The 13,338-nt window shown below is 45.0% G+C and overlaps 1 protein-coding gene across 1 annotated transcript in view; it reads left to right on the top strand.

The window, feature by feature from the left end:
* Nucleotides 1–13,338, top strand: part of LOC135401374 (uncharacterized) — a 56,419-nt gene that overhangs the window by 24,824 nt on the left and 18,257 nt on the right. The gene's annotated exons all lie outside the window — the stretch shown is intronic.

The following is a 13,338-nucleotide window of genomic DNA, read 5'->3' as shown; positions in this document are numbered from 1 at the left end:
CGCTTCTGATTCGAAGAGAGAAGGGGGCGTACGCCTTTTTGTGTCAATTTCGATACGTTATAATTGACACAAAAAGGCGTCCGCCTCCCTCTCTCCTCGAATCAGAAGCGATAACCCTATCATTCATGACAATGGTTGGCGTAGAACTTGCTATGCGGTGAAGTTCAGTTTTTAGAGTGCAGGTCTGGCATAGTGACGGACGTCCTCTTCCCCGAAGGTTCCTATATGCAGAACGACTTACAAAAAACTCGCAACCTCGTGCGCTTTCTTCAAGAAACGGGCCTCGCGGAAACACCACTCTAGTGCACCTCTCATCTACAGTGCACCTCCGTCCCATCAGTATCGTTCATCCTGCCTATGCCTCAATTTGAAATCGTCAGCTCTCTTCTCCATTTTTGTACGCCATTTTTGTGGCAATTATGAACTGCATAATGCCACAAAAATAGCGTACGCCCCCCGTTTGCAACAAATCAGGGCAAATAACGAGATCATCCGAGATGATGGTTGGCTAGGAGCGTGCTATGCGGTGAAGTTCATTTTTAAGAGTGTACCGTCCGATAGCACATCTTTGGTTCCAGTTGTCCAGCGGTAGAGTGTTTGTTCGAAATATCGGCGGTTCTCTGCCTGAGGCTCTTCCTTTGACATATCTGTTAGTATGCTTGACAGGATCAATGCATGGGGATATAAAGTACATCATGCATGAGCCCATAAACACACGTACACTCTTAAAAATGAACTTCACCGCATAGCACGCTCCTAGCCAACCATAATCTCGAATGATATCGTTATCTGCCCTGATTTGTTGAAAACGGGAGGCGTACGCCTTTTTTGTGACACTTATGCTGTTTTGTCACAAAAAAGGCGTACGCCTACCGTTTTCAACAAATCAGGGCAGATAACGATATCATTGGAGATTATGGTTGGCTAGGAGCGTGCTATGCGGTGAAGTTCATTTTTAAGAGTGTACCCCCCTATTCGAGCGCAACTAAATTCACTAGGTACATCTACTCCCCATTGGATACGAGGCTGATGCCACGCACACGAACGGGAAGAGAAGCCTAAACCATATAAGTAAGATATGCGACGGTAGTCCCTTCTCTTCACTTCGAAAACTAGTCGCTAAATCAAAGGTTGTCAGCTCCTCGTCCAATTGGGTCTTTGACCCAGGTGATGGAATGACAATACACGAGACGTCGTCAAGCGAATACACTTGTAACGGAATAGGTCGTTTTTTGACAGACGTCTTTGAACAACCGTTAGGACAGAGGAGCACCTGCTTGCGCGAAGAACGCTGGACCGACCCCAAGGCAGCTGGCCCGCTCAACGGAAGAAAACAAAGTGCCATCTCCGCTTTGCCTCTCTTTTATTTTTGCGTACACAGAAGCCACCACGCGCGGAAGTAACGGAAGGAACTCGGTGCGTGAATCAATGCGATTAACGCTTTCTGCGCCATAATCACAGTGTCGTCGGTCCGACCACTGAAAAAGGTTGTGGAGGAAGGTCGCACGTATATATTGTGTCTGGATACCGTTATTTTCTAGCATTGTTGAGGAACTTCCGGTTGCTATTATTCTGAACCAATGTCCAGTACTTACGGTACGAAGACCATAGTCCATGGGACTTGATGTCATTGAAAATCTATAGGACGCTACACACAAGGAATGGTGCATATGCGGACGGCAGTTTCGCCCCAATTTCGGCTCTTCAGCACGGCGCTGGGGAAGTGAAATGCAAAAGATTCTATACAGTGTTAGCGAAACAAAAACCGAGTAACTCCAGTGCAACACCAGGAAGTAGGCAGACAGATCGCTCGGTAAACCACCAACCAGCGAAGTATGCTTACTCAGCGCGCTGAGACCTGAATATTTATATGAATAGACCTGAAGACCTGAACCTCACCATTCGGCCCAAAGGTTCAGAATATGCGTGGATGAGGGCGGTGTGGCCGAACAGCTGACAGACAGGGAGAGCTAGCTAGTTAGTTAGCTTAGTTAGTTAGCTAGCATGGTGAAACGAAAGACTAAAGTATAGAAATTGAGCAAAGCCGTATATAGCCTTCCGGGATCATAAGCAGATAAGAAAATTCCGCTCTTCTTTTTTTTTTATTATTATTATGACACTTGCTAGCAATTATACTTGCTGCAATTAAACTGCAGGCTGAAATAAATTTCATGAAGTGTGCGTTCTTCTGGACACAACACTGCTGTATCATCACCGACACAAAATCAACTGGGCGTCGTACACGTTGTTTTCCTCTAGGTAACCTCAGCTGCACTTTAGTTGTCATTGTGCACACTTTGGATTTTTTTAAAATTAATTAGCATCGCTATACACCGCGAGCTCATCGTGTCATGTCGAAAGCCGCTCGTTAAGCACGTATATTATGACAGACACCCACCAGGACTTCGACGAACTGTGCCGAAGCCAATGAAGTGGAACTGCATCCATTACTGAAGCATCATTTGACGAACAAAGCGGCATATATGTACTTGAAAGGATGAGCATCGAAGCGTGGCGCTGCCGAGTTTGCCCATGAACTCGTGGAATCTCCTGGAACGTGAAAAGGTTACGTCTTCCCACAGGTGTCCGGCGTATTGCTCAATCCTGATCACCGTTCTGGCATCCAAACAAGGTTCGTGATCCGGAGACGACAGTTTCTTTCAAGGGCAGCTTGGTAAGACACATAGTGCTTTTTCCCTAAGCCCACGGAATTGCAAAACTGGAAATATATGGAGGATTGTTCGTCGAGATTTACGGCAGCGTGTAATAAATAGAGCAGGGAGTGATATAATGTCTCTTTCTTTCCCTTGCTGTAGCATGTATGTATTCAAGGGGACGGAGGCTGCAAGGAGTGTCAACCGTGACTTGCTGGATTATGCCATCCTCGTCGTGCAGCAGCTTGACTTTTGACCTGCAAGAGTGGCTGCACTGGAGAGCGGCCCAACCATTCTTTTTGCCACGGTTTCTTGTATATTTATGGTATATATATGGTATGGCATATTTTATAGTTCAATGCATAATGACGTATCCTCTTTTTTTTTCTTTTTTCTTGTTTTTCTTCTTTGTGTGTGTGTGTGTGGAATAGCATGCCTGCCCTTTGCCTGGCTAACCTTTCCTTCCTTTTTTTCTTAATAAAAATACCCCCTCCTTCCGCTTAGCGTCAAGAATAATCAGCAAGACAGTCTATAGCGACAGTGGTGTCCCGATCTGCGCGTGAAGGTCAGTATAAAACTTACACGAAGCATTGTACTATTCTTCACCATTGCAACAAGAACTAAGGCAAATGAAATGCACTGCACTTTGCGTTATTCATAATCATAAAATAAAGTTGTTGTTTTATTCGAAGCAGAAGCCTTCTTTTTCTTTATGTTTAGATATATAGGATCGCGATAATGTACGCAACCGTGTATAAAAAAAAGAAGAGAGAGAAGAAACGACGAAGGAAACAAGGACTGAAAAAAAAGTTTTGACTACTGCTGAAGAAAGACGTATACTGGCGTTCACTTTCTATGGCCTCCAAGTCGTCTTGATTGATGCCTTGATACCCTCGTGAACGCACTGCACCTCGAATTTATCCTGACACGACACGCCCTCCTGCGAGGTGATCCTTCGCGCCAAGCACGTTGTCGACAGCGCATTCGCAGCTTGTCACTTTGTATCTAACTTTGTAGGCTGCATGAAAGCTCTGGAAGAGCGCAATGAACGATATCAAACGACTGCACCGAAAGCTACGCATTAATCCTGTCCACGGGAGCCGAGAATATAGTTTCTCGAATTTCTGGTTGTAGACCGGAATAGGGAAGCGGAAAGCATCCAGGGTGACTTCAGAACTACCTGGCGTGGTTGCGGAGAGCATGCGTTCGAAACGACCTGCTTCGGCTGCTTGGGGCTCCAAAGGTTTGCCAATTTATTTATCATCGTCGTCGTAAACGCTTTGTGTTACTGCCATTTCGGATTAGAACAGAAATGTGTCTGCGAGTCTGTGTCTGCATTGCTCGGAACGGACAGCGGACGAGTCTGCTTCTGCCGTCTGCATTTGCAGGTGTCGTCTGCTAACGGATTTCTTTTGGTGCGAATGTTAGCAGTTGTTTGTTTGTTTTGTTTTGTTTGTTTTTTGATTGATTTCGTGCTAGCGTGTCAAGTCGTGCAGCCCACGGGGAACTGTCCGTGTAATGTCTATATCGAGTCCGGCCCATTGTGACAACACTGTCTTCTTACATATTCTGAAGAGCCAACTGGAATGACTACGCATCAAACTGAGGGGGTCGAGGACTGGTGGGCAGAGACGGCTCTCCTGGTGTCTGTTATTATCCGGACGGGTGAGCACCTGGAACGGTTACCTCGAAGCGAGGGAGGGGACCCGTTCTTCCCCCGCGTACGACTCTCTGTATCCACGTGCCCGTTGCCGCTCATCTTTTATCACATGGAACTATCGACATGCAAACGACGAGTGCGGAGAGTGCATACATAACGGCGGTTTGTTCCCCTCCGAAAAGCAGAGTACGCACGTTTTTGTTTTCTGTTTTTAGTTTTGGTGCTTTTGCCAAGGTCCCCCGTTTTTTGGCGCTTCCTTTTTTTTACCCCTTTGGCGAGTTCATGCGCTCGTGGAAGAAAGATCCAACCAGAAAGAAGCTCCACTGAAGTCACTTGACACACTCCAGTAGAGTCAACGAGAAAGAAGTCTATACTGCATAAAGATAAATAGGGAAAGGAGATCCAAATGAGAAAAATACCTATCCGTCCAAAAGCGTCTATAAGGAAACATCCGTGAAAAATGTCCATGTAGCAATAACGTATGGTATAAGGTTTATTCGCATGACGTCATCCGTAGGAGACCGCCACTGTCGCTAGCAGTCAGATGTGCTGCCATCGGCCGCCATATTGTAGGTCCCATCCAAGCCGTCTCCCATATCACACTCACCGTATATTCGGTGTTTCAAAGCTATTGTGCTGTGTGATTTGTAGCATATCCAAGTAATTTCCATGTTTTCGACGTTGATGGTCATCCAAAAAGCATATGACAGCGAACGAATGCGGGAACATAACTTCGAGGGACCTACAGTATAGTAGGCGACGCCAGTGAATAAACCCTCTAGGAAAACAATACTCATGCATCCATAAACATCCACAGGCATAAGGAAGGTTCACCATTGGATGTTCTTTCTCGATGGATCTTCATTCCCTTTCCATCATTTTTTCCTGAATCAATGGACCTTTTTCACAATCGCTTATGTGAATGCGCTACGGCGCCGGTGACCATGGGTGCGCCGGACAAGGTTATCTCCGTGTTCAATAGATGGCGCTGTGTGGGGAAGGAAAGTCTGGACCAGTGGGAACATAAATGGCGACGTTGGGCCTTGGCGAAACATAAAGAGTTTGATTATAGGTCCCGTGTGCTCACTTCTTGACCTTTAGTACCAATACGTCCTACGTTCGGTGACTCGAACTTCCAAGCAAACTTTTACTTGTTTGTTCTTTTTTTTTTTTTGTAAGAACCTTGATAAATGAGTTGATGTAAGCACATACTCATCCTAACGTTGCGGGTTCGAACCCCTACTGCAGACGCCATTAACTTTGCAGCATGGTACAAGCCGCTTTCACACGCAACGCTAAATACTTGCGCCGTGACCTGAGATTTCGGTACAAGTTACAGAACTCTTAATTCATGCCCGACCGCTATGGCGTCACGCGCTCATGATCATAACTATGATGGACTGGCTCCCCGTAACATAGCTGTCTCACGACGTCATTATTTTCAACACATATCGGCCCGAAAGCTGCACTCTGAGGGAAGAAAAAGTGAGTAGATTGGACGAGCATTTACAGCTTCTAGTCCCCTAAATTGCAACTACCCTCATCTTAGTCCCCTTACCCTGAAATTTGCTCCCCAGCACTGCAAATAGCCCCTACTAAAACTTCGCATTTAGTTGCATTTAGTCCTGCAATCTAAAAACAGAACTTCACCGCATAGCACGCTCTGCGCCAACCATTGCCGCGAATGATAGGGTTATCGCTTCTGATTGGAAGAATGAGAGGGGCGTACGCATTTTTGTGGCAATTTTCATATATCCAAATTGCCACAAAGAGGTGTACGCCCCCTCTCTCTTCAAATCACAAGCGATAACCTTATTATTCGTGACAGTGCACTCTTAAAAATGAACTTCACCGCATAGCACGCTCCTAGCCAACCATTATCTCGAATGATATCGTTACCTGCCCTGATTTGTTGAAAACGGGAGGCGTACACCTTTTCTGTGACAATTATGAACAGCATAAGTGTCACAAAAAAGGCGTACGCCTCCCGTTTTCAACAAATCAGGGCAGGTAACGATATCATTCGAGATAATGGTTGGCTAGGAGCGTGCTATGCGGTGAAGTTCATTTTTAAGAGTGTGGTTGGCGGATAACGTGCTATGCGGTGAAGTTCTGTTCTGAGAGTGAGGTTGTGACAATGCGTTCAAGTCCACTAAGGGACGAAAATTACTCCTTTTGTTTCATCGTGTGTGTCTGAGTCATGTCTTGCCATTGTATATCGCTCATGCAACTTTAGTGCACCGTCAGCAGTCAGCACACAAAAGCTATAAGGCTCGACCTCGTCTCCTTTATAGTCGGCTTTCCCGCCACCGACGCTGTCGCGATTTCACGGTTTATTATTCCGATTTCCAAAGCATTTGGAAAGAAAATCACCGTATCATGGGGGCCCTATAACGGCTCTCTATGGGAGCATTGGCATTGATTTTAAATGGGTAGCAATTTATCAATGAACTATGGACCCTGAACATGAAGATGTATGGAGGTGTGTCCTCCACGTGCCTGCATGAGAATCGACAGGGCGTGAAATCAATAGTGTTTGCGCCACCCACGGCGAGATGCGGGTTACGGGCGAAGAATGCCGCTTGTGCTGGAGCAATTTGCTACCGACTTTTGTGCTCGCCAACCAGGTCGAAGTATGGAATTTCTCGGCAAAATACTTACTCTTATACGGTGCAGCTGGGTTGGATGTACATGACCTTTCACACTATGAAAAATGATTTTTTTAAAGCTTTTTTAAGTGCTCGGTATAAAGAATGATGCTCCAGTGGAATTAGGTAAACTGCCTGAATCATGCGTGGGGTGGCAAGATCGCAATCGGCTCCAGGGAGGGGTACTTTCTGAAGAACCGTCCCGAGTGTTCACAATGGCTGCAAGCTTCTTGGAAAAAAAAAAAAGATTAGGGTTTTTCTTTACTATCTTCCAGTTGCTGCCCTTAAATGAACTTCTGTGCTCCTAAAACGATATTGTGAAGTATATTCTGACATCCAATGTGGCGGCGGTTGTTTTTACGAGAAAACGCACCAAGGTCTTCGAGAAACGCACCAAGGCTGCCTCTTGCAGCTTTTTGCCCTGGGCCTTCCACATTGTGCTTGCTACAATGTGAAATAAAGTTTCAATTCAATTCAGTTTTTAAAAAAAGGTCCCGGATGTTCATTTCGAACACCAGTTATAACTGAAAGCCGATCCGACGTAAAATGCTTGTCAGAGCAAAGCATGTGTTGGTTCTACACTTTGGCTGCGTTGGAACATCATTGTAACGTAACGAAGTCGTTCATTTTGCTTCTGGGGAACAATCGGGCAAAGTACATACTTCCGTTTTTCCGAGGTCACGAGTAACGCGGTATATACGGTAGTTCTTCTTCTTTGTCTTTCCTTTTATTTTTGTTTTGTTTTTTGTTTCGGTAACGTGGACAAGCCTGATTGCCAAGAGCTCTGCCTGTGTAACGGCATGCTGCTCGTGGGGGGGGGGGGGGGGGGCATGCGTCCAGGGCCGGCTTCACTGGAAATTGTGCCGACATTAGCCTTAAAGTGTCTAAAGAAAACTCAGGGAAGACACACGAAAATCACAGCCGGCGCACAGAACCCGAACACCAGTCGCTTCCCGTGCAGTTACGACATGGAAGACGATCATCTTAGCAACTGAGCCACGAGAGAGTTTTTCCTTCTTCCAGCAGCACTCATTTTAGCTTGATTCATGACACGTACAAGAGTCCCGCAAATGAGTGAGGTGTGTACACTATGCACATTTCATTTTAACGCATCACGTACTTCATTTTAACATTCCGTATCACCTCTCATACTATTACATACAGAGATGGTTCATCTTCATGGTGTTACGAAATTAAGAAGACATAAGAATGCTCCTCCCGCAGCATTCGACATGCCCATCTAAACATCCTCGATGAGCAACCCCACAAAGCACTTTAATGTGTGCTACACGAATCACGGGATAATGAAAGTATGCCTACCCCTAAGGCCCATTTATACTTCCAATTGTTATGATTATTACTCCGAAGACTCACTACTTCTAAGTGATTTGGGCGCCCTGCAGTCCAATTTCACATACTGGGCCATGTACATGTGTACCACCACCACCACCGCACGCCCACCACGTGCACCATCACATCCCCCTCTGATCCTTCTTCAAACATCCTCCACACACATTTCGATAATAATTGCCTTCTTACAAATTCGATCTCATCGAACTTTCGTTCACGATACCAATATCGAAGCGCTTTCGTGACTGCCTCGACCAGGTGCCACAGTTTGAAAAACTTGCCCGCCATGAGATCGTGAGTAAAAGAGATCATATATCGCACCCGCATGGCATGTTGTTCCCTCGCCCTTGAGTTTAGCGCTTTTTCTTTGTTTTCTTCCGGCAACCGTGAGAGTGTTGACCTTTGAGAACGCCCAGTATGGGCCCATAACTGTACGATCCTGGTCAGACACGTTTTGACTAATTGGCTGCGGCGTTGTAATTAATGAGCTCGCCGCCAGGGCGGCGTTGCTTTTAGCGCGGCGGCCGCGTCACGAACCACAGCGCCACCTTCATGATGTGGTGGCTTGAGTAATCAGAAGTGGGTCATTCCTGAGCGTGTTCCTCGTATTCTGACGTGCGAGATCCAAACAGGTAATCTCCCGCAGCGGTTTTGCGGACAGGAATGATAAAGAGGAGTTTCTCGAGAGATGGACACTTGTACTCAATTGGCCGGCAGTCAATTCATTTCCGTAATTAGTTTCGAACGCATTTAATAGAAGAGATTCCGGTTCCTTTCACACCGATATCTCGTGCTTTGCCTATTTCGACTGGACGCCCCTTTTTCTCTCCCTCTTTCTCATTCAACCAAAGATAATAGCTTGAGCTGAATTACACAGGAAACGTAATTTACGAATGAGAAACCGTTGCGAGTTTGTTGTATCAGTTTGGTGCGATGTTTTTTTTTTTTTTTTCGTTTTTTTTTTTTTTATGGATATTCCATCTTTGTACCTCAGTGCAAATTATGTACTAAAGAGCATTCTAAGAGGAAAGAAGAAGGAGTATATTGGAGAGCAATTACAGCTTTTAGACCCCACTAAAAATAGAGCTCCACCGCGTAGCACGCTAAGAGCCACCCATCTGCCATCAAACCATCATCCCGAATGACAAACGTTCTCGCTCCCTTGATTTGATGAACACGGGGGGGGGGGGGGGGGGCGTACGCCATTTTTGTGGCTATTTGCAGTTCATGATTGCCACAACAATGCCGTGCGTCGCCCGTTTTGAGCAAATCAGGGGCGAGAGCGATGTCATTGGGGATGATGGTTGGCCGGGAGTGTGTTATGCGGTGAAGTTCATTTTTAAATGTGTAGAATACAATTCCTCCCCCATGTTAATGTTAGTCGCATGAATGTAACAGTCTCTGGAATGGAACAGGAATGGAACGCTCTGCAGGAATTCGATGGAATAACGCAATTTAGTTAAGGAATTTTCTGCCTATACTGAGAAAGAAATAGTGAGCGGTTCTTTCTCGACAAAATGCGCCCTATACCCAAGCAGCACATTATACTGGCCCAATGTAGGATGGATATCGGCAAAATCGGCCCAGTACTCCCAATCTCCAGCCAATATTGTGCCAAGATGCTGTGCTGCTTGGGTATGTATGTCACAATTTTTTTATAATAACATCACTTATCAGTAGAATTCAAAGTTAAGATATTTCCATTTGTAGACATAGATTATGTTCATACACTCTTAGAAATGAACTTCACCGCATAGCACGCTCCTAGCCAACCATAATCTCGAATGATATCGTTATCTTCCCTGATTTGTTGAAAACGGCAGGCGTAAGCCTTATTTGTGACAATTATGAACCGCATAAGTGTCACAAAAAAGGCGTACGCCTCCCGTTTTCAACAAATCAGGGAAGATAACGATATCATTCGAGATTATGGTTGGCTAGGAGCGTGCTATGCGGTGAAGTTCATTTTTAAGAGTGTAGGACCATGAGTGCAACGCATGAAATGCAGGCCTCACTCTGTGACATTGATTTAGTCCCACACTCTTAAAAATGAACTTCACCGCATAGCACGCTGCTAGCCAACCATCATCTCGAATGATATCATTATCTGCCTTGATTTGTTGAAAACGGGAGGAGAACGCCTTTTTTGTGACAATTATGAACAGCATAAGTGTCACAAAAAGGCATACGCCTCCCGTTTTCAACAAATCAGGTCACATAACGATATCATTCGAGATTATAGTTGGCTAGGAGCGTGCTATGCGGTGAAGTTCATTTTTCAGAGTGCACGGTTGTGCCAGTGCATCTAAGCCACAGAATGACTAAAACTAGTCCTTTTCCTTTCTTTCTTTCTTTCTTTTTTTTTTTTTTTTTTTTTGTTAGAGTGAGGATAATACCGTTGCTTTTCCTACTTTTCCGAGTACCGTTTTAGTATATAACGCTCCCCATCAACGGGAATGTGTATAGTAAACACCGTTCGGAACGCCTCGCCGCGGAGAGCGTGCGCTCCAATGCATGTCCCACCAGCCGCGCGGGGTGGTAGAAAATTGTGTGAGAATAGCCTACAATAGAAAAGATAACCGTATACGCGGAGTCATCGAGTCAACCCCAGGTGTGCTTGCGGTGGGGAAGCGCTTTTTTTTTTTTTTTTCCCTGCGCGGTGCACGCGTAAAAGGGCACGCCTGGTTCCCTCTCTTGTATCCCACCTTTGCAGCTGAGGTCATCCGAGTCAGCTGGAGGGAAATCAAAGTTGTGTCAAAGGGGATACGCCTTTTTTTTCGTTTTTTTTATTCTTCCCATTAGGGAGATAGATCATACGAAGCAATACGTATATACTGGAAAGTTCGTTTTGATATATATATATATATATAGTGCGTCTATTCCAAGGCTGATGGGGTTACATCATGGGAGGATGAGGAAGTTAATGATCATCATGTGGAAAAGAAAAGCCTCTTTAGTATTATGATTTGATTATCGTTGTGGGAAGATGTAAGATAGAAATTGGGCGGTGGATCTATTGTTTCATGAGTGTATAATGTTCGCACCCTGCGAGGCACAGGAGATAAAGAATTTGCTTTTCGTGCAAGGAGAGTTTGCTTTCCGTTTGCTGGCCAGCGTTGTATTTCTTTTCTTTTTTTTTTTTCTTTTCTTTTTTTTTTTTTTTTTTTGTAAGGCATTTACTAAAATATAATCTTCGAACCCTGTAGGTTCCAATGGGTCCGTTTTGACTCTGTAAAAAAACACGGATGAGCACAAACGTTAGCGTGAAACCGGCCTTACGTCACGTCACGTGCTGACCAGCAGAAACGATCTAATCAGAACGACCACATCCGGTGATATTGAAGAAGTTCGGAAGCCTCGCGTTAAACGGAAAAGCACCTACCCTCCAGTGACCGCTCGGTTTTTATCTGTTATTACGCACGAATTGCATCCAGAGTATCGGGGCAACCTGTTTTCCGCAGGATTATGAATGTCCCGGTGCATATAAACGCAAGTTGCTTTCGCCACAAAGCTCGGGTAAAAGAAACCCGCCACTCCGTCTCTTTCAAAGCAACTCGCTATAGTGGAAAAAGAAAAAAAAAATATGCAGGTTCAAATGAGGGATAAAAACGGAAGCCAAATTATCACGCCGTGTTATCATCTTGTAGCATCGTGTATCTGCAGGGCTTTTACACAGCAGCACATTCTTCGCAGGAATGCTCCAAATGATGGCCGCTATACAACACACCCTTATACGCGGCGGCGTAAAAGACCATGCGATGGGGCGCGATAATCGGCACTGCATTAGGTCCAGTTAAATTCCCGACGTCTCAGCCGCAGGTCGGCCATCTTATACACAGCTCCAGGGAGGGTATACCAGGAAAATCCGGTTTTAATTAATACCTTGCAAGTGTCCCTTTTAGACGTCATCTTCTTTTTGTTAAGCCATGATCGGTACGAGGTAAAGAAGAAGAAGAAGAAGAGAGAGAAAAAAAAAAAGCGACCGATCAATTTAATCCCGTTTTTCACCATTTCTTCAGGGCGGAGTTCGAGTGATCTTGGGTGGCATTTAATTAAGAGTTCAAATCAAGGCCAAAGGCGGTCTCCCAAAATGTATGTACGTGTCTATATATTTTTAGCGCCCTATGACCCTAAGAGTCGTCTGAAATGTGTCATGCCACTGGTGCCGCGCCGCGATATAGGTTTATTTATGTGCCCGGCCGGCACGGAACCGTGTAATTTCTCGGTTGGTATCTTCACCTCCGTGTCAAGTTTAACGCGGCGCTGTTATACTGTACGGTTAGACACGCCTCGATATAAATTATGGAAATAAATCAATATGTGGACGCGATTGTGGCTACCAGCTTTGCTCTGGCGAGCTCTGAATAGAAAAGCGAGATTGAAAATTGATTGAAAAAGATATTGTAGTCACAGGTTATTATATTTTGCTCAAAACCTTTACTATATTCTAAATTGATTTTTGAAAAATAAAAACGCCTTCATTATTCAGAGGAAGATCGCTCAGGAAATCCATTACACCTGCCGTTAGTCGACTTAGGGAACTGTTTCTACTTCAAACGGGGGTATTGATTTAAAAAATAAAAAATAAAAGATGAAAAAAGGTGTTGGGTGTGGCGAACCGAAGTAGCACTTTTCTAAATGACACTGCGAACGCAATTCGGTATACGTGGGAACCTTATGAGACAATTCGATTTAAGGACCACCTTCTGACGTAAGAAATTGGTTCGTAGACGTTAATATGTCTTTTCATCGCGAGTACGATCGGAATGGTTGAGATCTGGAGCACACGCTAAGGAATTCGCCGCAAAACTGTGCTTTTCACAATGACGAAGCGATTTTCATGTGCTTCACTGTGTCTAACACACTTGGCTTATAGCGATACCGTGTAGATTGACAGGAAGCCGTTTGGAATCAGTCGAAACAGTAGAAGTCGGTGTGCTGCAAGATGAAGCTCACTGAAAAGGTTAGCCAGCTGTATGTATTTGTCCCTTCTATGTTGTTTCAGCCTCAGAACATCAGTTCTCTC

Source organism: Ornithodoros turicata, chromosome 7 (genome assembly GCF_037126465.1).
Source record: "Ornithodoros turicata isolate Travis chromosome 7, ASM3712646v1, whole genome shotgun sequence".
Lineage (NCBI taxonomy): Eukaryota > Metazoa > Arthropoda > Arachnida > Ixodida > Argasidae > Ornithodoros > Ornithodoros turicata.
The sequence above is the reverse complement of the archived record's forward strand: the minus strand, read 5'-3'. Positions and strand labels throughout refer to the sequence as shown.